This window comes from Rattus norvegicus, chromosome 2 (assembly GCF_021556685.1).
Source record: "Rattus norvegicus strain SHRSP/BbbUtx chromosome 2, alternate assembly SHRSP_T2T, whole genome shotgun sequence".
Lineage (NCBI taxonomy): Eukaryota > Metazoa > Chordata > Mammalia > Rodentia > Muridae > Rattus > Rattus norvegicus.
Window position 1 is genome coordinate 121,922,792 of NC_141535.1, and position 25,909 is coordinate 121,948,700.

The 25,909-nt window shown below is 45.2% G+C and overlaps 1 long non-coding RNA gene and 1 pseudogene across 7 annotated transcripts in view; one reads left to right on the forward strand and one right to left on the reverse strand.

Annotated features, from left to right (window-relative positions):
* LOC108350243 (uncharacterized) overlaps positions 1-25,909 on the forward strand; it is a 302,908-nt gene that overhangs the window by 16,332 nt on the left and 260,667 nt on the right. For 4 of the 7 annotated variants that reach the window (XR_015674428.1, XR_015674438.1, XR_015674432.1 and 1 more), the window contains 3 exons: positions 1,683-1,964; positions 2,319-2,585; positions 3,333-3,895. This is a non-coding gene — a long non-coding RNA (uncharacterized LOC108350243). Of the gene's footprint in view, positions 1-1,682; positions 1,965-2,318; positions 2,586-3,332; positions 3,896-11,222; positions 11,342-17,821; positions 18,045-18,142; positions 19,451-22,140; positions 22,255-25,909 lie in introns of those variants that run through there. The other 3 variants (XR_015674427.1, XR_015674430.1, XR_015674415.1) reach the window with 3 other exon arrangements.
* On the reverse strand, positions 13,165-14,222 carry Lgals9-ps1 (galectin 9, pseudogene 1; annotated as a pseudogene).

Sequence of the window (25,909 nt, forward strand, 5' to 3'; positions counted from 1 at the left end):
TAATAAGAACAGGGAAGCACAATGCTCAGGCAGGGATGAAGTTCAATTTTAACCTGATAGGATCTGTTGGATACACTGGTGAGGAGTCTATCACAGTGGTCTGGACCAAGGATGGGCTTTGCTTTGGGGGTTGAGATGAAGACAGACTTTCATGGAGACGTTAACCTGCAGTCTCCTCGAGGTATGAGATGACTTCTCATCTATGGATCCTTGTAAATCTATTAATAAGAAAAATAAGAGAGACCTGATGTTAACTCCAAGGATAAGTGAGGAATAGATATTTTTGGCACACGTTCATGTTTGTTATGTAGCTATGAGAACTTATCACTAAAAATTCACATATCTTAGAAAGAGGTTTCATTGCAGGGTGATCACTGAAGCTAGCCCAAAGCTAACCACACTTTATCTCCATCCGGACATCTAATACCTTCACCTGGTAGAAGGATGAAGCAATTTGTAAAGGGTCTGGATGGATAGCTCAGCAGGTAGAGCCCTTGCTGTTCAGGCAGAGCACCAGAGCTCATATCTCAGCAATTGCACCATACCTAGTGACCCACAACCATTTGTGGCTCCAGTTCCAGGCTATCTGACTCTTCTGGCCTGTGGAGGCACTGCATATGCATAACACACACACACACACACACACACACACACACACACACACACACACACGCACACACGCACACACCAGTAAATTCTAAGTAACTCACTCAGGGTGAGTCCCTATCCATCTCCAGCCATTTCTCTCCCTGCCTTAGCTGTAATGGGTGGACTAGTTATTAATTTGGAATTCAATGAATTTTTTTCTTTTTTTCTTTTCTTTTTTTTTTTTTTTTTTCGGAGCTGGGGACTGAACCCAGGGCCTTGCGCTTGCTAGGCAAGCGCTCTACCACTGAGCTAAATCCATAACCCCCCAATGAATTTTTAAAAACTAATATATCCTGTATCACTTTCAAAAAAGTAATGTTAAAAACCCCACCCTTCTGCATTCTGCTTAATCTACTGTCAACAGTGTGAAAACTATAAAGGGTTAAGAGAGGCTGGGGATGTGTTTGGAAGAGCCCAGCTAGACTGTCCATTCAAGGGCAGGTCACAACTTTCCAATGCTGAACAGTGTTAGACAGACAGAGAGAGAGAGAGAGAGAGAGAGAGAGAGAGAGAGAGAGAGAGAGAGAGAGAGAGAGAGAGAGGTTCAGTTTAGGAATTCACTAAAATGAAACATACATGACCCCCTTGTGGCTGCAGAGTAGCTGGATTTCCTAATGTCTCATGTAGGCACAGTCTTGCATTTTCTTGTTCATGAAGTAAATTGAAAGGATTACTTCAAAATGAAAGCTTGTTATAAGTGTCTCCCATTTTTCACGTAAAACACAGTTCTGAGTTCTCAGTTTGACTTACCAACTGATGTCATAGAAACCAGGTTTGAAGTGTGTCTACTCGTTGCCTGTTGGAAACTCATTCATGAGTAATGTGAACTCCAGCCTGCTGCTGCTGCTGCTGTGGTGGTGGTGGTGGTGGTGGTGTGGGTGCTGGTGCTGGTGCTGCCAGTGCTGGTGGGGTCTCGGGGGGACTTTGTGTTTCACATGTCAGGAATATTAGCTGTTATGGCCAAAGGCATGGCTGGCACTATTTTAAATGCAGTTACAGTTAATTGAGGTCTTTCCTCTCTTCTTCGTCTGCAGTTGTCTGTCACTGCTTTGAAGGGAGACAAAAACAACACTGTGCGACGTCCAAGGTGATGTCTTCTCTACAGACCTGGTGGTTTGTGTGTTGAGCAGGGGTCATCTTTCCACACACATCTCAAACCAATGTCCCAATGTCCTGGTGCTGGTTCCTGCTGAGTTCAGCCTCCTGGCTAATCCCACCAAGGTGCATGAAAGGAAAGACAACCGCTCTGGACTTTTTATTCAAGTTTAGGCACCAGAGGACACCAACAGGTCACGTCCATGAAGGCAATGAAACAGGTGAGCCCTGCCCATGTGACGGTTGGAACTGTGAGAGGTGAAATGCTTGCTGCTCTACATCAGAAAGTTTGCAAGTGAATTGGAAATGGACAAGCAGAAAGGAACTAGGTACCAGAACAGAAGTTAAGATTGCTGAGGACTTGAAGCATGATGTAGTTTGACATTCACATATGCAAAGGAACAGCCTGTGGTCCACAGCATCTGAAAATGTGTGTGTGTGTGTGTGTGTGTGTGTGTGTGTGTGTGTGTGTGTGTGTGTGTGTGCGTGCACCCAATATGCACATGTGTCCCATATCACACAAAACCCAACCTTCAAGTGATTATACCAAGGCTTTGTCTTTCCCTTCGGCCTAGGACTCAGCAAACCCTTGCTGCTCAGCTGATGGTCTGAGTGCCAGCAAGCCTACCTGTGGGAGTTTGGACAGCAAGATCCTAGGCCCTGTGCCAATTTCTGGGTTTTAGGGCCAGCATTTTCAGAAAGATTCCCAAGGGGTCTCAGTGTGAATCACAATTGGAGCAGCACCAGTCGAGTCATGGATGCTTCTATCCCTGTTACCACACTTGATCTTAGCCAAAAGGCCGAGAAGCGATTATCTCTGTTACCAGTGGTGGGAACTAGAGGTGAGTTCCTACTCGTATCGAAACTTATATACCATTCTATTCCCAAAGTTTTAAAACATAGATATCACCCTTTTCATTGTGTAGATGGGGAAACTGAGGCTCAGACATTAAGGAGTAATATATCTGAAGCCACAAGGCTCCTTAGCACCAGACACCAGAGTTTCTAAAGTCTGGACACAGTCTCTGATAGATTCTAGTCAGATTCCTTAGAAGATGACACTGAGGGACACTGGCAGACATAGTAACAATTTGGGGTGTCAGTGGGTATAGGTGTAAGTGGACATATATTGGGCCATCACCATGCTGGGTAACTCTAGCTTATCTTCCTGGGATCTCGGAGTCCCCAAACAATGGAGTGAGGAAATTCAACAGCTGTAGGCAAAGGCTGCTTTTGGGAATGCTCCTCCCATGGGGTTTCTGGGTAGTTGTCCAGTGCATAGTAGGCTCAGGCTGGACCCTGGCACTAGAAATCCAGTCAGATTTGGGTAGTAATGTTATTTGCTTTCTTCCCTTGGATGCTTGCATGATGTGTTCTAGTATTATGAGATCTAGTAGTCAGGAAGGAGGCTTTCAGGTCATATCAGTCTGGGGGCTTTTAAAAAGACTTATAGCAGAAACTGAGATGAGGCATGGGGAGGGAGATGAGCTGGTCAGTCCAGGTGGCCTCACCTGGATTCTAAACCATTACATTGCTTAACTGTAGAGAATGTATCATGTTCTCCTCATAGTTCGTGTACCCCCTCTTAGTTTTAGGCAGCATTCATCAACATAAACATGAACAGCAAAGAGACTCTCAAAGAAGTAGGAGCCTCAGTTCTCAACACTTCTGCCTCCAGCAAGGACTTTCTCAGAACTACTGCTTTTGGGGTCCCCGCCCTACCTGGCCTGTTACTGTACTTCTGAGTTGTTAATAGAGGAGTGGGGGTTTTCACCAACCTTAGACCCACCGCCTCAGGTCAAGACTAGGCCAAGTACCAGCTTCCGGCCTCAGGTCAAGGCTAGACCAAGTTCCATTCTCCATCCACAGTTTTCAGGAGGAGCAGGAACATTCTTGAAAAACCGTAGAATGTACTGACTGATAGTCCCATGATCCTCTGATCACAGATAGAGTTCGAATGCATGTCATATGCTTGCTAGCCAATAGATTCAAAGATCAATATGCTTAGCCAATAAGTTTAAACTGTAACCTTGCTGATATAAAAACTGCTTGTTATAGCCATTCAGGGTCACCTTCTAGTCACTTGCCATGAAGGGCTGATTGAGGGTCAACCCCAACGTGCTGGAAAAATAAACCTCTTGTGTTTGCATCGAACTCCGTTCTCATGTCTCACTTGGGGACAGGGGGGCACATCTCCCGGTAGTTAAGACTCATTTTGAGCCTTACACTACAATCAGTCTGTATAGAAAGTATCGTCTCATACCTTGCCCATTCTTTTTCTGCCTTTGGCCTTTGCCTAATAGTCAACACTATTTTGTAATGTTGTTGGTATTTCATGTTATTTTCCTGTTTCTTTTTCTAGAAGAAATTCCCTGTGAGTGTGGCAACTATATCTGTGAAATCCACAAAGTACGTTTCAACAGATATAATACATTATAAGCCACACATGCTTGTTGATAAGTCAAAAGCAAATATGCTTGAAAAGTAATAGCATTTAAAAATGAAATTTTAGTTTAATATTTAGCAATTAATTTTATATGTGTGTGTGTGTGTGTGTGTGTGTGTGTGTATGCGTGCATGTTTATGTGTATGTGCACCTATGGATGGGGAGGTAGGGGCATGTGTGTATGGAGGCCAGAGGTCAATCTTTGGTGCCATTCTTCATGAGCCATCAACCTTATTTTTTGAGACAAAGTCTTTTATTGAACTTGGGGAGCTCCCCAGTTAGGCTAGGTTGACCTACCTAGGCATTTTCCAGGATCTTCATGTTCCCACCAACTCAGCAGTGGTGTTAAAAAAAATCCTGCTGCTGCTCATGGCTTTTCACTTATGTTCTGAGGTTAGGATTAAGGACCTCACAAACACTTTATTGAGGAAACCATCTTCCCAGCCCCTGAAAAAGAAATATAATGCTTTATGGTATATTTGGGTCCTTTGACTCAAGCAAGGATCATTCAATATCAGAATGAATCTTTGTAGACACAGTGATAAAATGTCCTCCTTTGCCTACATAGGAATGCACAGGGTGCGTGATTGTTGTTGCAGAAACTTTTCGGGAGCTAGATTCATAACCATGAGCTAAGAATCTCATGCTGTGTCCTTATACAAAGATCAACAGTCTAATCCTTATTATAGTTTCCTCAAGTTGAGTTCAATGAGATTCATAAAGAGGCGTTTACAGCAAACCAGTTTACTGCTCAGCTTGGTCTTTGTAGACCAATGTTTTCCAATGACTGACAATACAAAATTTACTTTCACAGTAAAGCAGAGTGTGATGGTTTAGAGGTGTTTCTTCAGTGTTGCCTAAACTGGAAATAATTCAAATATAAAGGAGCAGATGGCTAAGTGCAAGGGGACCAACTGTGAAGAGTAAATGCTATTGTAGCAGCAGCATAGAGGGATCTCAAACAGTGTGCTAAGTGGAAGAAGCTATCCTTCAATGGCTGTCAGTGCAGAAAGACCTTTGGGAACAGAAAACAGTGGTTGTCCAGGATTGTGGTAAGGGGAGGAGTTGACTCCAGGGGTTGGGGGATGGATACACATTGGAGTAATGGGACCATTTTCAATCTTTTTTTTTTTTTTTTTGGTTCTTTTTTTCGGAGCTGGGGACCGAACCCAGGGCCTTGCGCTTCCTAGGTAAGCGCTCTACCACTGAGCTAAATCCCCAGCCCCTGACCATTTTCAATCTTGAAGGTGGGGTGGTGGCTATGTGCCTGTATACGTTGTCAAAATGCACAGAACAGTGTAGTGCAAAGGAAAAATGTGATGTGCACATTATACCTTAACATAAACAGATTATTCAGGTTCATAGACTGGAGATAACTACTGAACACTGGCAATAGGGTGATCTGTAAGGAAGTCCCTTTAGCCAAGAGAGCAAATGTTATGAGAATTATCTGAACCTGTGAGTAAGCAAAAGAGGAGTCAGGGCATCAGGAAGAGTTTTCAATGAGCTCTAACTGTATTTGTTTGGTTCCTGTTTTAGGGTGGCAGGGAGAGCCTCATCACTGAGGTATTTCCCTTCCCCATAAGTTAGCTGTGTGAGGGAGAGGGAGCAGGCACTTCTGTATCACAGCTACCAATCTGGCAGAGTGACAGAGGCACTCTCCACAGGAACAGACTTTGTAGGCAGGGAACTGGTTAACTTCTGTTTGAAGGATAATGATGACATTCTGGGATACAGGCAAGATGGTTGTTTCCCTCAGCTACAACCAGCTATGCAGACCTCTTTGCGGGGTCCTGGCTATCTGCACTGTAACCAGAAAGGCACGCCCTGCTTTAGCCTCAGGCAGAGCGATAATAACAGCATGCTAGCTTGGTAGTCTGTGTGCTGGAAGGGTTTATGAGGAGGAAGTCCGCAATTACATATTTCTGGGCAAACATTAACCAAGATTGAAACCTAGATTTGAAGAGGAATTGCAGGCTGGAATCTTGAGCTGCCCTCAGTAGCTGTTCCTTGGATTGTGAACTGCGGTTAGACACTTTTCTGATTCAGAGAGCCAGACCGAAGAGAGTGCAAGCACCTACAAGCTGGCAAGAAACTTTTGTCACACCTGTCCCCAGCATGTGGCTGTAATACACTGCCACCGTTGATGAAGGATTATGGGAAACTCTTGCTACTTCCATAACCAAGGCGAAGGCACCACACAGGGCCCATTGTTGCCCTCACACTGATGAGCGGATCCATTCATCCCTGCGGCTTCCCAGCTGCCACTGTACACTTGAGAGGCCTCTTCCTGGCAATGTCGCCGAGAGCATCTCAATTGCTTCCTACCATCATCTGAACAATTTTGGTTCAACACTGTGGTGTTGTGAATTCTATTTTTAAAACTTCTTAGACCAAACCCTGATGTGCCCAGTTGGGCTAGGCAAACTTAAAAAGAAACCATGGAGCTAAAATTAGCTCCAAATCAAGATGGTACAAGTGCATGTTCTTTCTATTTCAGGCAGACCACAGTCATTAAATGGAAGGCATCCTGTGTCTTGTTCCCTACCACGCACTTGAGGGAGCAGAAGGGCCAGGGGGTGGGGGCAGCCATCAAATAAAGAACCCAGTGTCTTTCTAGACAAATGGCCTTAACTCCTCTTAGCTTAAGCCAGTGCAGGGGAGGCTCTGGGAACTGCTATTGATCCTGAGTCCTGACCAGCTTGATCAAGGATGATAGGATCTTCACTCAAGGCTTAGTGGTCCCGAGTTTGACTTCTGTCACCACAAAGAAAATACAGCCAAAGCCTCCTTTACCTTTAGTGTTTCTTTACCAAGAACACATCTATGGATGGATCCAAAAGGGGATAAAAACCCAACTCACCAAGACATGGTAGGAAAAGTTTGACGAGGGAAGATCAGAGTTCTAATCCAGTTTCAGTCTGTAGCTGGCTGTGTCCTTGGGCCCAATTTCACCTATTAAATTCAGAGAATTGAAGTTAGATTTTCTCAGCTCCAAGTTCTGGTATTTTCAACTCTACTGAAGGAAGAGAGGTAACCATCGTCACTCTCATTGTGCACCAGGGGAGAGAAAGCCGAATTAGAACCTCAGAAAAATCTGTATTTTGGCTTCCTTCAATTCAGGAAAATTACTAGTGACTTGAGACACACACCTTCCAGGTACTTGACTTTGAACTTGCAGGCCATACAGTTTTGGATGCTTTGCCCGTTGATACTAAAAATCCCCATAGAGAGACATAACCAGCATCTATCCTGAAGCCTCAGGTCTCAGTGATGGAGGAAAGCAATATTCCACCAGAGTTCACTCTGCAGGACCCTGTGAATTTATTAGGCTTTTTCACAGCACATGGTTGAGGGATTGCTTACATGAATGTAGGTGCTACTCTTCTAAAAGTCTGCACCTGCAAAGATTTTTCCCAGCAGGGGTGAGGTCTTCCCTGTAGCCATTATAGATTGTGCCTCCCACCCCAGCCTTCCCTGTCTTATGTACTCTATACCTTCCCACAGATCATGTGAATTAAGATAGAGTTGCATAGAAGCAAGCATCTAGATATTTAAGTAAGGGTCTTATATGCTCCCCAATCCTCCATGAGAGGCTGTAAACAGTCAATATGTCTGTCTGAGACAATTCTATTGCAAGGGGACACAACTAAATTCCCCAAGATGGTGACTTTTATTTGGCTCAGATAGTCACACACAACATCTGTTAACCTTTCATTAGCTTGATTGCGATGATAGGGCATGGGCACAAGCCAAGCCTATTTTATGTCAGGCTGTGCAGTGGCCTTTAGGTGTGTCATGGGCGAGGGGAGCTCCATGGGTTATGTCATCTAAACTTGCAACACAAGGTTCCTCACAGGCCCTGCTGCTGACTTCCAGGTATGTCATCATAAACATTTATTATCATTTTACCCAGAGTATTCATTATTGTGTTCACTAGAAAAGAGTACCTATAGAGAGAGTGGTCAGAGTTATTTTTTTCTGGATGACCTGTCTATTGGTGACAGTGGGGCTTGGGAAGTGGGCTATTGAGAGTGAAACTTCAATGTCAGAGTTGAATTCTCTGAGTTACCCCAGTGTCTGTTGTAATGTCTCACTTTTCATCTCCAATTTCATCAATTTTGATATTTCCTCTCTCCTTTTTGATTAGCTTGGCTAGAAGTTTGTCAATCTTGTTGATTTTTTTTCAAAAGACAAAGTCTTTGTTTCATTGGTGTGTGTGTGTGTGTGTGTGTGTGTGTGTGTATGTGTGCGTGCACGCATGTGTGTGAGTGTGTGTTCTTTCTATTTCACTAATTTCAGCCTTGAGTTTGATTATGTCTTCCCTATTGGGGGCATTATTCTTCTTGTTTTTGAAAAGTTTTTGGGTATGTGCCTACGATGTGAAAATGAGACCTCTCCAGTCCTTTGAGGTAGCACTTAGTGCCGTGAACTTGTCTCTTAGAACTACTTTCATTGTGTCTCATGGGCTTAGATGTGTTGTGTGCTTATTTTCATTTAATTCCAGCAAGTTTAAAACTTCCATCTTAACCCAGTTTCACTCAGTAGTGAGTTTTCAGCTTCCATGAGTTTGTATACTTTCAGCTTTAATCCACAGTGACTAGATCGGAGGCATTAGGAGGCATATTGTCTTGGTTGTTTATGTTTGTGTTTTGTGGTTGGGAATCTAGGCATCTGGAATTATGTTTAATGTATTTCTTGGTGAAGAGATCTGCTCTTGCCTTTACTGGATAGGCATTCTGCTCCTTGATTGCTGTTGCCCACTCTGGGCCCTAGCCAAGTGTGATAGCTCTACTGTTCCTGAGTCCCACCTAGGTGTGGTGACTGAGTCCCTAGTAGAGATCTGATCTGTGGATTAGTGGGGGGTCACAAAGGAATGGAAATGGGCTAGAAGGAATGGCTAAAATGGAGAGCAAGGAAGAGCTAGGGGACCCTGGGTGCTGGTTTACACTGATAGGAAGTTCCATGTAATCATGTAATTATAGTTCTCTCTCTCTCTCTCTCTCTCTCTCTCTCTCTCTCTCTCTCTCTCTCTCTCTCTCTCTCTCTCTCTGGGTTAGCAAGCCAGAAGTCAAGCACAGGTGTCATTCTCCAGGTACCATTCACCTTATTTTTGAGACAGTCTCTCTTACCGTCCTGTACCAGCTGACCAGTAAGCCCCAGGTTCCCAGAATCAAACTCAGGTCCTCACCAAATGAGCTATCTTCCAGCCCTAATTACAGTTTAATAACATCAGGCTCAAAGCCAGTAATGTGTCTTATGTTATTTCTAGTTTTTTTTTTCTTGATTTATGGTCAACATTTTATAAACAGAAATTCCTGTAGAGCAGGTATGGCAAGCTCTGCAGGTCTCTGACATTCAAGTCCATCAGTTATTCAAAGCCCAAATTTCACTCATCGCTTGCTTACCAGAATTTTAACTAATGTTTGTCCAGTTGGATTTTACGTTTGAAAACATTTGCCTATCCATTCACTTGTTTGTTTGTTGATTGTGCTTTATTGGGGGAGGTACGTGTGTGTGGGTAGGAGGAAGCATATGTACTGTGTTGTGAATATGGAAGTCATAGGACAACTTGAAATGGTTTATTCTTTCCCTTTACCACATGGGTCCTGAAGACTGAACCCAGGTGCAGTCTCAGCGGTGGGCACCTTTACCTGCTGCACTATGTCTTTAGCCCCAGATGAGTTTTTTACAAGCTAAAGTTATGACTGTAAACCTTCTGGTCTTCTAGTTCGTATGTCCATATTGTCTGAGCATTGTAGATTTTAATCAATTTTGTTCATCAAGATAGGTATAACCTCATTGTGGTTTTCTTTTCCTTCCATTCTTTTCCCTCTCTCTTTACTTCCTTCCCTTCCTGTCCCCCTTCACTCCTTCTCATCCCCCCTGCCCACACACACCTCCAACCCTTCCTTTCTCCAGTGCTGGGCTGGAACTCAGGATCACAGAAGTTCTCCAAGCTCTCTGTCACCCAGCTACATCCCCAACTCAAGGATTGCATTCATTCTCACGAAGTTCCCTATTTGTTTTGTTTAGTAATTTTGCTGTGTCCAACAATAACATGGTGACCAATATTTTGGGTGATGTTAGGGACAATAATTATAAGTTAGATGGGCACTATCCATAAAACATCCTCTTCATGCTCCTTTGTTTTGTTTGTTTTATTGTTTTGTTTTTGTTTTTTAAACCTCTGAGGCCAGTTTTCAACAAAAGCTATTACTGGGATAGGAAGGCAGGAGGCTGCACTATGGGTTCAGTCCTGGCATTCCAATGGCTTCTGGATTGGCTTCCTTGGTCAGGGACTTGGGTGTTTAGATCGCCTCCTTTCCTGGCATGGCTTAAGCTCACTGTGCTCTATGAGTTGGTTAACCTAGCACCCATGTCCATTCTCCTCCATGGCCTCAGTGTCCATAGGTGTGCATTTTCCTATGCCCTGACCTTCCGTTGAGAGTTGAGAGCTGTGTATATTTTGAGGTCTCTGTCTTTTCTGATTCCAGGCCTCTGTGTTCCGTCAGCCTTTCTAGGTCTCTGGGTCCTCCAAATGGTTCTTCTGGGACCCCAAGTTCATGGGCCTAGGCCTTTTCCTTGGTCAACTCAAGTTGCCTATTCCCCTCCCCCCTCACAAACCCCAGGGCATGTGACTTAGGCCTAAGGGGCTGAGAATGGTCATTGAGCGTGTGAACCTCTGCAGGCTGAGGCTCATCCCAGACCATGATGTTCTCAGCTTCCTCCCTATGCCTGGGCCATCCTTTGGCTCTGGCCCTTTCTGTGTTCATTTAAACACTGGGACTTTGGAGTTAACTTGTACCTTAAATCAGAGATGAGTCTAAACCTAGCATTAAAGAATGATGTCATCCTAACACCTTCCTTCACTAAGTGCTTCCTGCAGTTACCTGGGCTGCTGATCGCCAGCACATCCTGTTGATTTTATCTTCAGGAATATGTCCTGGCCCTGTCTGCTTTTCGTCTCCACCCTTCCCTTCCTAACAGGAGCTGCCTACTTGCTCAGTTTGTTTTGTTTGGATTTCTACAGGACTTTCCAGATTTATCTCCCAGATGCCTATCTTCATGGCAGCTGAGTGATTATTTTAAAATGTAAATGAGATCATGTATGTTTGCAAGACCCAACAAAGGTGCCTCTTCACATGCGAGGTAAGGTTGGCACTGTCTCCTGGCCGCTGTTTCTCAGCCAGCACTGTCCTTCTCAGGGTCCCTTCCTTCCTTTCTGTGTGCAGCCAGTCCACACTGACATCCTCTTTGCTCAGTGACAATGCACATTTTGGAGTAGGTTATAATGTAGCCCAGGCTAGCTTCCAGTTTGCCAGACAAGGATGGCCTTGAACCCCTAATCCTCCTGCTACCATCTTCTAATAACTACAGTGACAGTCACCTTTTTACCACAACTGGCTTTCTGCAGGCTAAGCAAGCATTCTACCAACTAAGTCACAACCCCAGGCACTCCAATACCCTTTTCTGTTTCAACCACAGCACACATTATTTCCTGATTAATCATGTTGCTATATTTGTTTGTCTCTGCTTAAGAATGATGAATAAGGTGCATGAATGTTTACATATGCTGCTAAACATGTGCAAATATGTAAATAGGTTTAAATTTACTATGCTTTTTAATTATAGTCATGGTGACCATGGTAACATAATGTAAATCCATTCCTCAGTCCCTGGCCTGCAGCCTTCTCATGGATTAGGTCTTTAATCTTCATGGCAGTCTTATGAGGTCAGGACTGTTATTATCCATATTTATTGTCGACAGAATCAAGGCACAAAGAATTGCAATGACTTTTCCAAGGCCCAAACCAGCTATTAGATAGTAAAGGATTTGTGTTCAGGCAAACTAATGTTGGGTCCTTGAGGGCTCCACTCACAGACTGAGCAAGGCAAGACTCTCCATATTTAATTCAAATGTTTAACTATTGGGGAAAGAGGCAAGTGGAACAAAAGCCACATCAAAACAGGAGAAAGGGTTAACAGAACAAAGAAACAGGGAAACTTACATTATTAAAAAAAAAACAACTCTTGCATGTCAGAAAATAATGAGGTAGTCTTCACATTTGCTGAGATGGGTGCCTTTGCTAAGGCAAATATTTGGCATCATTTCTGTGGAAAGTAGGGAGGCAGCAGGCAAAATGCTTTAATTATAAAATGCACTGAAGGCTGGGATATGGCTCATTTGTTAGCGTGCTTACCTAGAACAAAGCCCTGGTGTCTTGGTCACTCTTCTATTGCTGTGAAGAGACACCATGACCATGACAATTCTTACAAAAGGAAACATTTAATTGGAGCTTGCTTACAGCTTTAGAGGGTTGGCCCATTATCATGGTGAGGAACATGGTGGATGGCAGGCAGACATGGTGTTGGAGAAATCCACAGGCAGCAAAAAAAAAAAGTGACACTGGACTTGACTTGTGTGTTTGAAATCCCAAAGCTCACTGTCAGTGACATACTTTTTCCAACAAGGCCACACATCTCATTTTTCTCAACTAGCGTCATTCTCTGATGACTAAACATTCAAGTGTATGAGCCTATGGAAGTCATTCTTTCTTTGTGTGTGTGTAGACAAGCGTTGTTACTTATTTTATGGGCATTGGGCAAGATTGGGGAAAAGTTAATGTGGACATTCTGGGTCAGTTGGAGGCCAGTCAGATGACATCAAAGTGGCCCTCCTGGAGGGGTGAAGGGAAAGGGTCAGAGAAAGGGGCAAACCCAGGGAGGTCACTTCCCTCAGAAGATGACTAGCTTGGGAGCAATGGCTGACACTGTGGGCTCACAGCCATGTGTCCCACAGCCCAGGACTCCCCCTTTGTGGAGGGTGTGAATTGGGAATGTCACCTTCCTGGAACTCCTGCCAATGAGGCTCTCTTTGATGACAGGATTTGGGGAGGCAGGGCTGAGACAGGGAGGAGATGACAAGACTCAGACAGGCTGCTCCAGCCTTCATCCCTCGGCCAGAGACCTTCCTAGGTCTGCACGTGCGTCGGCTGGATAACACCGGCCACTTCCAGAGTGTTGATAGCTGGCAAGTTCTTCAGGCGGTGGCAGTATTCACAAATATGTTGACCATCCATGGCCACCGTAAAGCAGTAACTTCACGTAAGATCCACACTGAGAAGCTCTGGCCACAAATGAAGAGCATTCTTCCAGACAGACTTCACTCTTTGGGTCCCCAGGAGTTGTTGATTTGAATGTTTCGGACCACAGCCTTCTCATTGAAATGGGGATTCAGGGGGAAAGCAAAGTAACCAGCGAAGGTTAATATGGAACCTCTTAGCATCTGGCAATACCATGCCTGATATGATGATGGACTTGGATGGGTAAAGCCCATTTGGGATGCTGGTGAAGAAAGGTATAGTATGGGCTGGGGTCAGGTATGCTATAGGAGGGACTCCAGGAGTAGAGAACATCTGTCCAGGGGTGCTGTGAACTGTGTGGATGATAGTTTGAGCCACGGGTGCTTGGTGGGCAGGCTGAAAGCCCTGAGTTTGCTGTTTGTGCCTCTTGGGCATCTGTGGGAACTAGACTGGCTGAGAGAATTGCATTGTGGAGAAGACAGGCTGGACAGGGGCTGCAGTGGAGTTCTGGAAGGTGATGAAGGACAGGTGCAAGCAGCCCAAGACCGAAATGGTGTCCATGAGGTGGTAGGGCACACGGTGTGAGTACTGTATGAAGAAGTTCTTGTTCACCATCACCTTGAAATCTGACCTCTGTACCAGGAAGCAAAGCTCAAAGGGCATCCCCTTTTGGAAGGGCATCTGCATCTTCCTCTCCTCAGGCCCCCACTTTCCTTTCTGCTTCATATTGCAAACCACATACCCTCCTTCCTCAAACCGGGGATTGAAGTGGAAGGCAATGTCATTTCCACTGAACCTGGTCTGAAAGTTCACCGCAATCCTATTTGGAAAAGGGTGGACGGTCCCCTGGAGGGTGATCTGAAGTCCGCCTGCAACCCTCCTTGGATTATTCCAGTAAAGGGGATGACTGGGTTCATGTACGGAGGCTGGGTGCTGAAGAAAGCCATCTCTTCTGTCTGGGGGAACCAATGCTCTATGGAAGTCATTCTTAAATTTCCACAGCTGGGTTCAATCTCTAAGACTATGTAACCTGGTATGGTGGCACGTGCCTGCAATCCTGGCACTTTGGAGGTGGAGGCAGGAGGATCAGATGTTCAAAGTCATTCTTGGTTACGCATCAAGGCAAGCCTGGGCTACATCGGAACCTGACTCAGAACCAAACCAAACCAAATAAACAACGAAGAAAGTCTGCAGAGATGCATTTTTCCCTCTGAAATGATTTTGTTGCTGGGTTCACTTACTTTTTACAGTAATTATGCGAAAGAATATTTAAAGGTGGTTTGTGGGAGACTGAAAAGTGAACCCAATGGTCTGTTGACTTGGAAAACTCACTTTGAAATATTTGGGCATGTTGTGCCAGAACTTGGGATCGTGTGAAAGTGTGCAATCCCTGTGGCCAAGATTATCCCAGGTCCACCAAGCCACTGTGGCACACAATGTGAAAATACATCAGTAATCAAGACTAACTGCGTAGATCAAGTACTGGCTGCCTTCCCATCATACTCTTCCATTCAGGCTGATCCTGGTGAATTTAACTCAGAAAAGCTGAGGATTAAAAAATTAGTGATCACCAAAGCTGATCACCAAAGTGATCACTGAGTCCTTTATCTCACACACAAGGAGAAAAATGACATACGGACAAAAGTGAGCAGAGTGAGTGTAGGTCTGATAAAGAAAATAGGGATTCCCAAGGAGGGATCCCAGTGTTCTGCCTGCCCAGTGGTTTTTTATGGGTCTTTTGGTGGGTGCTGGATGGAGATTGGGATTGTTATTTTAATATTTATTTTTATTTGTGTGTGTGTATGTGACAGAGAGAGAGAATGAGTGTGTAAATGTGTGAGTGTGTGTGTGTGTATGGTGAGTGTGCACTATATGTGTGAATGTGTCCCCATCTGCCAGAAGAGGGCACTGGATTGTCTGGATCTGGAGATAAAGTGGGTTCTGGGAATTGAGCTCAGGTCTTCTGGAAGAGCAGCCAAGCCAAGCAAGTTAAACACTGAGTTATCTCTCCACCCCCAGGACTGATCATTTTTCAGTGTACTGTGGGCTGAGGCAGTAAGTGACCTCTCCCCGCTCTACTGAGTCAGAGAAACAATCATCTGTTACCATCCTATCGGGAGCATGGTCATGACTGTGGTTACCGTAGTCTACTTTCTCCTAACATGTTTCTCCCATTTCATAGGTTATTGATTGAGTCACCTTCTATGCCACTAGCTTATAATCTAACACAGGTCCTGCCTTCTCTTTCTGGGAGCTCCTTTCTGTTTCAGTTGAAGCCAGTCTAAAACTTCAAGGGATGACCATGTTTCACATTGAGTACCATGGATAATTACCCAAGGTCATGATACCCCAGCTAACTTAGCTTGTGCCAAACGCCCCTCAAGCCAACTGCTTATCTTAGCTTCTGTTAAACTGCTTGCTTTCATTATCCTCAACTCCCGCCTCCCCTCCTATCCCCCGCGCAGCTGCCTAGTGAGATATTAGCATGTAGTTTTTGCCTTTAAAGACTTCTTACCCTAAACACTTGATGCTACCTGTGGGTCTCAAATACCTGAGTGTGTAGTCCCAGCAGGCTGGAATAAAGACTTTCCATTAGATATAAACTGTCTGAGTGGTCATTTCTGGTGGGCTCTGTGTAACACCCTCTTGGGGTTTTTAGTTTCATTAGTAAAATAATTCAAGAATGGGCTCAAATGAAAGCTTGAAGGATAATTTAATTTATAACAGAGTTTTTAAGACCTCATAGCAGGCAAGCTGTAAATCTTGCATCTCATAGGAGGAGAATTGGAGAAGAAGAAAAAAAGCCTTCCTGTTTGGGGATAGGTCTCAAACCATGGGACAAAGGACTAAGGTGCATATTTTACATATCAAAGCAAACCTGACCTCCAGGTTCTCCCAGCATCCCCTAGTCTCTATTTGGCATACTCTGCCCCCAACTCTGAACTTTCCAGCCCGGGGGCTGGGCTGCCCTTTCCCCAGAGGCTTTTCTATATACAATCCAGACATTTTGGTCTCCCAGCTTTCTCTCCTTCTCTCTCTAATGGGCACTCTTTTTCTTCTCCATCTTTTGCCCCCCTCCGCTCCCACCTTCCCCATGGCAACTTCCCTGGGCTGGGGCCAGTGAACTTGTGAGTGTTCAGTATAATCTAATCTGGCTTGAATTGACTCATTTTACCAGCATGAAATAACATCGTTTATGTTAAGACAGCATGGAGGTCAGGTAACTTGCAACTGTGTAGTGGGGAGGAACTTTAAAGAAAAAGTAAGAAAGTCCAAAGAATTGGGAAAAGCACATTTAGGTTCTGGTGAGCATCTGAAAGAATGACAGAAAAAAGAAAAAGAAAAAGATGTACCTTTCAGAGTCAGTGTTAGGGTTTTGAATCTCAGCCCGTGCCTGGACAGAACACACCCAGACAACATGGTTCCACGTGGAGTGGTTTAATGAGAGAGGAAGAGAAGAGGAGAGGAAAGGCCCACTATGCGCACGTGGCGGGGGATGGGAAGGGGGCAAGGGCAGAGAAGAACAAAGAGTAAGAGGGAGTAAGAGGGGAGGGGAGTAAGAGAAAGAGGAGGGGGCAAGCAGCCCCTTTTATAGTGTCAAGCGCAGCTGGCTATTGCCAGGCAACTGTGGGACAGAGCATACCTGGCTGTCCCAGGTAGCTCTGGGGGTGGAGCTTAGACAGAATACCAACAGCCAGAAAGGTGGGCAGACCCATGGAGACTTGTAAGGACTGCACTAGGGAATTCTGGGAAGAAAAAGCATATCATCTCATTAAAGGGCTGATTATTCCACTCATCTAGCATGGTTTAAGGTGAGCCCACCTTCCTAGGGGTCCCTTAGCCAGGTCACTGGTTAACCCACCCAGAATGCTGATTCCTCACCCACAACAGATATTTCATCTTCTTGAAGAATAGAATCTGGTCTCCCTGTAACATCCAGCCACTGCTGTTGTGTTGTTTACCCCCTGAGGAGGTGACCCTGCAATCATTCAGGAGATGAGGTGAAATTGGGGAATAATCCATTTTTACCACGAAAGCCTAGAGATCAGTTCTTAGTCTATCCACCAGAAGTTCTCAGTGTCTGGCAGAAGTTCTGTTCTCCAGCCAAGGTACTGCCTGAAGGTGGAAGAGGAGGAGGGGGAGGAAGAGGAGGAGGGGGAGGAAGAGGGAGAAGAAGGGGAGGAGGGAGGAGGAGGGGGAGGGAGAGGGGGAGGAAGGGGAGGAGGGAGGTGGAGGAGTAGGAGAAGGAGAGGGAGGAAAAGGAGAAAGAGGAGAAGGGACGAGGAAGAGAAGGAGGGAGGGGAGGAGGGGGAGGAGGAGGAGGAGGAAGGAAATCAGACCTTCCTCTGCCATTCTGGCCAGAGAAACAAAGACAGAGTGGGAACTGCTGCTTTGGGGTCCCTGCCCCTCCTGCCAGTCCAGTTTCTATCTCCTGTTTGCATCTTTTGTGCTTCTATTATGATAATATGTCCATAATGTAAAATCATCTGGCTAGAGTCCAGGATGTGTTCTGGTCACTATACTAAAGTTGTTATCTATCTCACAGAATTCTCCCAGCATCCAGCGCTATGGGTACCATCAGAGCACCTTTTTATGGAGGAGACAAACAGCTTGAGAAGGCACTCTTGACAGTGGCTTGATGAAACCCTTGTTGCAATTCTCTGGACAGAAAAGGGGTCATTTTAAAGTCTCTTTTTCCTCCCCTTTGTTGGGAATATACAAACTGGAATCAGATTTTATTTTTAACCGAATAATAAAAAGATGCTCTCTAATTTTAAAATGGTTTTCTTTGGGGTGTGTGTGTGTGGTTTGGAGATGTAGTATCTGCAGGACTAATCTGGTTAATTCTGGATATTTCCTCTTCCAGTCCTTCAGTCTTCTGTTCTCAGGACAGCCTCCATTAGCCTGTGTCTCCGGAAGGCCTGAGTTGGAGGCGGTGTTGGAGCTCTGGGAAACTCATTTGCATACTCTTGTTACAAAGGCGACCACGTCCTGGTTAAGACAATGTACTGTCTGATAAACAGACTGTGTCTCCCGCTTCTGTTGGGCCTGCGCCAGTGTGTGGCCGCCTTTGATACAGGTGCTGTTTATTCTGCCTGGAAGTCCAAGGACAGGACAAACTGTTTCAGGACCTAGGGTCACAGCTTGTGCCCCAGTGAACCAAGTTTGGCAACCTGTCCTCAATACATCGCTGGAAAAGCCAAATTAATAATGAAAACCAGAAAAAAGGAGATTTATTTAACATAACTACACAGGGAAGAAAGACAAAGATCCAGAGACACAACTCCCTCAAATCCACCTTTGGAGTCCTGACAGGAGGATACAGTCTAAATAGAAAGCAAGAGACCCACAGAACTAAGTAGTCTGGCCAAGGTGTAGTCCTCATCGTCTCAGCTCCGAGTCTCTCCTCTTTGTCTGGAAGAGAAGCTTGTCTGCCCTTAGCTTCAGTATCCCCCACCCTCAGGAGGAGACTCCTGGGGTGATTCCTCTGTGTCCCATGGGAGGAACACAGGCAGGTGGCCACACAATCAACCTCCTCCCTTCTCTGGCAGAAATTTCTTGTGCCAAAAACATTTCTTAATGTTGTGTTATGGGGGGGGGGAGCGTTGGAATTCCCCACATATGCTGCCCTGGCTTGGTGAAGGAGTTATAAACAAAAAGGTTTGTCTTCTCTAGCTATAAATATCTTGGGGTTCGGGGAAATCAGGAAAACACAGTGCAAGGGAGAAATTCTGATCAAGGTTTGCCAAGCTTTTGTTGATAAATATTTATTTTCACATCTGTTTTCTGCATGTTCTCCGTCCTCCTCCTCCCTCCCAGTCTTACACACACTGATAAGAGGAAATGGAAGTTTAAACAATTAACTTTGGACGGTAAGACTTGCTGCTGCTCCAGAATCCAAATAAAGCAGGATGGAGAGATGGCTCAGCCCTCAAGAGAACCTCTTGCAGAGGACCAGGCTCTGTTCCCAGTACCAACATGGTGGCTTACAACTGCCTGTAACTCCAGTTCCAGAAGATCCAGTGCCCTCTTCTGACCTCTGAGGGAACTGGGCCATGCCTCAGCTGCACATAGATGCAGGGAAAACACCATGCACATAAAAGAAAAGTTGTAAAAAGGATCCGGGCAATCTCTTCTTTCTACTCTGAGGTGCCACACATTTATGGCAGTTAAGGTAAGAAATCCCTCCGTTTCCTGTTCTGCTCAAAAGTCATTCAAATCTTAACGTGACCAAGAACGTTACCGGTGCCTGTCACCAGGGAAAGGTTTTCTGTGACCCACAGACTATTTTATCTTGTTCAGTCAATAATTTTCACAAACCTGCATTTCCTCCAGGGAACAGAGGTGCTGTTTCTTCCTATTTGCATAGTGACCCAGGATACAGTTCTTGCATTCCCCTGAGTCCAGTAGTGTGGGAGCTGGGGGGCCATTGGGGCAGTTGGGACCTGCTGCCACTGAAGCTGTTGTGGAGGGGACAAGGGCAGTCTGAGCAGGCACCAGTTCGTGTTCTAAAGGGCCACTGGTGACCTCTGAAAAGTCCCAATGGCCTCTGGCTGCTGGGGGTCAGTGATGAGACAGAGATGTAGCATTCTGGGACTTAGCTGATAAACTGCGGGAATGAGGGAGTGTGGTTATTGTCAGAGTAGATTCCTCACTCGGAGGTGGTCCTGGTTGGCATTATGGGGACACATGACAGGTGAGATGATCTGAGAGTATGGAAGAGTATTTCCAATTGGATATGAGATGTGGAAACACCTTGTATGGAAACCCCTTGCTTCTTCACTGTAGGGGGCTTGCTTTGAGAAGGCTCTCCAGGGCCTCCTTCAGTGGGAGAACCCTTCACATTTAGAGACAGTGTTGTATAAATAAAAGGAAAGGAAATACGTCAGAGTATAGTGCTCACGGCTAATCTAGAAAAGGCTGGCATTATTTGACAGAGGGCAGCCGCCCTGTCAGAAAAGCAGACCCTGCCATGTATTGACTGGCTGTGGAAGCTGGGGTCTGCAGCAGGACTTCATATACATTACCTGTCTCATAATATGACTCAAGTGGTGATTGTCTCCATCTACTCCAGAAACAGCTAGCAGACTGTCTGACTTGTCTATTGTTGTAATGTGACAAAACACTATGGCCAAGAAAACTTTCAGACAGAAGAGTTCATTTGGAGCACAGCGCCAGAAGGTTAGAGTCCATCGTCGTCATGGCAGGAAACATGTCGACAGGCAGGCAGGCAGGCATAGTGTAGGAAGAAGCAACTGCCGAGAGCTTATAAGTGGGTCCACAAACAGAAAGAGGAAAGATTACACTGGGAATAACGGGACGCTTTTGAAACCATAAGCCTGTCCCAGTGACACACATCCTCCAACAAGGCCACACTCTCTAATCCTTCTCAAACAGCCACACACTAGGAACCAACATTCAAATGAAGGGACTCACTCACAATATCACACAGTGAGGGTTATCTGTGCCCCATCCTGGACTGTGCTCATTGGAGGTTTTCATTTTGCTTTAATCCAGTGTCCGGGTTTGTTCTTCGTGGTGGTGTTCTATTTCAAATGACTCTGAGATCGAAGAGGCTGGGCCTTTTGTCACCTTCTAACATCCAGTGCTTTGCCGCCTCCCTCCACCTACTCCCCACAGTGTTTCAAACCCCACTGCAATTGTACCCTTGCTGCTCTTGTGGGAAGCCAGGTCCCTATTTTCTGCAGTCTCTCAAGTGTCTGAAGAGAGCAGCATGTCAGGTGCTTGGAGCCACCAGCTCACAGCAAAGGCACTCAACCAGGCGTGGGCTGCTCCTTGACGACCTCTCTGGTCAATGACTGCATCAGAGGAGAAGGAAGGTGAAGCCCAGGGTTTCCACAGCTATTTGGCCCCTTTCCCAAAGGTTTACTAGCAGGTGTTTGAAGACAGGAAGTAAGCTAGGGTGTGGTTCAGACCTGGGCTTGTCTCTCTCATCAAAGAAGCTGGGAAGAAATTTGTAGGTCTCTGTAGGTCATTCACCTATTGGGAAGAACCCTGGCATTTGTGCAGGTTTGTAGGCCAGACACATGTCTCTGAGGTGAGACACAGCACCTGATTGGCTACCTACAGATGTTTTTTATCTAAGTTCTTTGACATTCAGAGCCTGGGACAGTACCTAGTTTTGGTTTTGCTTTCTGTGGCCCTCCAGCTGGGCTTCCCCCCTTTCTTTTCTTTTCCCCCTTCTTCCTTTTTATGGGTACTTGAAAGTTTAGATTTTCTTTTATACCACTGGGTCTTTTGTGGAGAGGGGGTGCGTACCTAGAGTTTTTGGAGTTATTGGTAAACTTTAAAAAGTTCTATAGGGCATGCAAGCATAATACCACAGGGCATGCTGACATGTGCAATTTATGAACCGGCTGTGGCAGAAGCCATGATGCCCTTTGGATAGGTCTTGCTCAGAAGAGATTCTAATTAAGGACAGTTTCTGGTATCTATCCTGCGTGCGCTGTTAATAACAATGTTCCTAGTCAGATGGAATCTCTTCCTCTGTGACTTAAATCTCTCCACATTCTGTTTCCCAATAGCCAGTTTTATTGCAGTTACCTTTAATAAAAGCTGCGGTTAGCTTATGATAACAAACAACTGACATGTCAGAGATAAGAATGGTTGGGCTCTTAGAATTTTCCATATGTTCTTATATAACGAATTCAGTGAAAACGAATTACAGAGAAACCTCATTAAAGGACATTTGTTTAGTCAGAAAGAACTCTACAACTTAAAGGACACACTCTTCTCGTTAATGAGGCCCCCTCTTATTTATTTTTGTAATGAGGGTATTGGATAGCTGGCCTGGCTACTCAGAACAATCTATTTATTTATTTTTTTCTGTCATTTAAATTCCAGGTTGGGATGGTTTAATTCTTTTAAGTACTGAAGAGACAGATGTCTAAATGAGACATGGGACTTGACCGACACGTGGACTGGATTGCCTGGGGGATAAAATTTTGTATTCACAAAGCATGGTGTCTTGGCTCTTCATTCCTGAGGGTGTCAAGGGCCAGTAGGGGACGTGCTGGCACTTCTCACTTGTGGCCGGGGACTCGTCTCAGGAAGCACTAAGTCAGTGACTCACTTCCTTAATTGTCCATATCTTGATGTCAATTGATGACTTGTATATGCGTTAGGCTGCCGATATTTCTTGAAGCTATTCTATGCCGTGGCCTGGAAACTAAGCCATCCTCAGGCCTTTAAGAAAATCATATGTTTGCGTGAGTGTGGCAGGGGTGAGGGCGTGGTGGTGGTTAGTACTCTTCGTAAATTTGACAGAACCCAGAATCATCGAAGAACCTGGCCTCTGGGCAGTTGTGGGGAATTATCTAGATAAGGCTAGCCCTCGGCCATGGCTGTTGGGAATTATCTATTACATTAACTGGTGGGGCAGAGCAGCTTGACCGCGCAGGCCTCCCAGGGCAGGAGATTCTGGATTATACAGAACAGGTGAGGTGAGCTGGGTAGCATGTACTTGTCTCTCTCTGCTCCTTGACTGAGGATCAGCAAAACCAGTTCCCTCCCACTCCCGCTGTACGGGCCGCACTGGGAGCCACAACAACCCCTTCTCTCATGAGTTGCATTCATCATAGAAACAGGAGAAGCAACCCAGACTGTTATATCTGATGCGTCCTAGTTCCTGAAAGCCTGTATTGCCAAAGACCGTTATATCTGATGCTGAAGAATGTAAAAATAAGCTTATTTTGATTACCTACTGCTACTAAAATAGGTATTGCATCAACTTACATTCTGTGTGGTGATACAGTGCACACGAACGTAGACTATTTTCTGCGCATGTTCCTGAGGATTTATTATCAGTCAGCCTGCGCTAGGTCTCTGGTGACTGAGTGCCAGTGCCTGCCAGCATGGGTGTTCCCCTATGCAAGGACTCTTCCTGGCAGCTGCTGTTTGGAAACTTGAGAGGGTAGGCCTTGCTGGAAGAAGTGGATTATTGTGAGTGGGTTTTGAGACTTCTAGTCCCACCCACTTGGTTCCTGTCCTGTTTCTGCTTTGTGATCTGTGAAAATGTAACAAGCATCACACCAGGCTCTGTTCCTTCCCACCATGGAGTCTACCCTAAAATAACCCTCCTTCCTCTAAGTTGCTTCTCGTAGGTACTGGCTGCAGTGACACAGGCACTCACACAGTTTCCATTGACGGTTGTAGTGTACCCCACTGACACTCCTCTATCTAGGTTTGGATCCATTGTCAAATGGTCTGCTTATGTCTCCACCCCTGTGCAAGTTGACCCCTAGCATCCAAGTCCTCCTTTCAGCGCAAAGCAGCTCCTGCCTGCTTAGACGTTGTCCTGGTTAGTATTAGCTGGCGACTTGACACAATTTAGAATCAAGGAGACAAGGTCTCAGTTAGTAATTCTCTTTGTCACGTTGGTCTATGGCCATGTCAATAAGGGGTTGTCTTAATTGTCTTAATTGATGCAGAAGGGTCCAGCCTGCTGTAGGTGGTATCATATCATCTTCTGAGAAGGTGGTCCTGGGCTCTATAAGAAAGGGCCTAGAGGAATGGTTTAGCAATCAGTAGAAGTGGTTAAGAGTACATTCTGCTTTAGCAGAGGACTAGGGTTCAATCCTCAGAAACCAGATTGGATGTTTATAGCTCAGGCTCTAAGGAATCTAACATCATCTTCTGGACTCAGGGGAGTACCTGCATGCACATGTGTGCAAACCTACATGCACACACATGCACACATAATTAAAAATAAAATTGAAAGAAAGCTAGTGGAGCACGAGCCTATGAATGAGCAATGAGCTAAAAAGCAGAGTTTTGCTGTGGTTTTTCCCCTTCAGTTCCAGCCCTGACTCCTCTCAATGACGGGTTGTTAAGTGAATTTGGTTTGGGATTAGACAGTATTTCCAACAATTCCTTAAATGGCCCTAAAAACACTTTTGTCATCTTATGCTGTTTATTTATGGGATACAGCGTTGCCAACATGGGTGAATATAAAGTCCAACTGCTGACCAGCTCTCTAAAAAACACCAATGATGTTCTGTGTCCTGTAGTATCCGAATTCAGCCTGACTTCATTCTTTATAAAAAAAAAAAAAAAAAAGCACACCCATCTCATTATTGTGCAAACCCACTTTTGTCTCCAGTAAATGGTAAAGCTGTAGGTGAACCAAAGAATCATTTTAAAATAAATTTCTTTATGGTTTATGAAATTTATATTTAATCTGTATATTTATTTTGCATATCTCCGTACCCTCAGTCATGTACAGACTTTTCAGGCCAAAAGAGGTCTCAAGGTGAAAACAGATAAGAAACCCTAGTCTTAAAAAATCTGGCTATAACCAGTTATGGCAAGACATCCCGAACACAAGTCTGACCTTTAACTTGTGGTCTGTGAGACTTTGGGCAAGTCCCTGTCATCTAAAGCTCAGTCCCCTGGAATTTAGAGTGAGACATAGCTCTCCCCATCGAGCCACCAAAGGCAGCTTCTTTCCTTCATCAGGGCTCAGTTCCTTGAGCCGCAATGAAAGTGACTCATGTTACAGGATGGCTGTGAGAACTCACTTTGTGAGGATTGGATTAGGGTTGGATTGGGTTACTGATACAATGAACACGAACCCCAAGTCTCCCCATCTTGAAGCTTGATTCTATTTCATGCTTACACAGCTTGCCCCTTTGTCTGGTTGGAACACAGATGCACAGTGTCTACTCCCAGGGGCTTTGTTTTTTATCATGTGACCAAGCAGCTCCCTGGGGCAGGAAGGCAGAAATGGTGTTAATCCCACTGGGTGAGAGTAGGACCGCTACTACAAATTTTGAGCCAAATTTGAAATAAGCTTTATTAAAGACTGGCCAGAACTATGGGCACTGTTCCAACTCTATGCCCAGGATTCTCAAAGTTTGGTGCTGAATTAAAATAGATAGGGACCTATAAAGGCAAACCCCATAAGGCTACCCCCGACCTTTGTCAAATCAGGGGCAAGCATGCATCCTGACTTTCTTCTTCCTGACTACATATCTGCCACCTATGTGAGGTCAAGCACACCCTGTGCAGTTGGGGCAACCAAACTTGTTTACAGAAGTGAAAACACTGGTCTTGTTGTCTTACATAAACAGCCACCAGCAATCCAGGAAGTTACTGTCCTTGGGCAAGTGGGGCTTACAAGGGTTAGAGGCATTTTTGGGTTATAGATCTCTTAAGCCTAGTGATTTAAACTTAAATCATAACTTTAGCCATTACGGTGAACCAAAGAGAGCCAGTCTACAGAGTCCTCAGAGAATGGGGTGGCACCAGTGGAAACCACATCACATCCTGTGTCCCCTACTGTGTCATATGCTGGCTGGCTCTGCCTCCTGTAGTCAGTCACAGGCTGTTTTCACTCTCCTCCTTGCCTCATAGAGTACACACAGGCCTCCAGTTAATGCTTTCCTGAGTAGGTGGTTGGTTCATGACCATATTCTAGTTTTGTTTCTGTTGCTGTGACAGATACTTTGCCCAGAAAGCAACTTAGAAAAGGTTCATTCATTGTACAGTTTCAAGTTCCAGCCTATCACTGAAGGGAAGGATGCCAAAGCAGGAAACGGAACATTAGCTAGCTGCCTTGCATCCACCGTCGAGGCAGAGAGAGACAAGCGCACATCCTTGCTGGTGCTCCCTC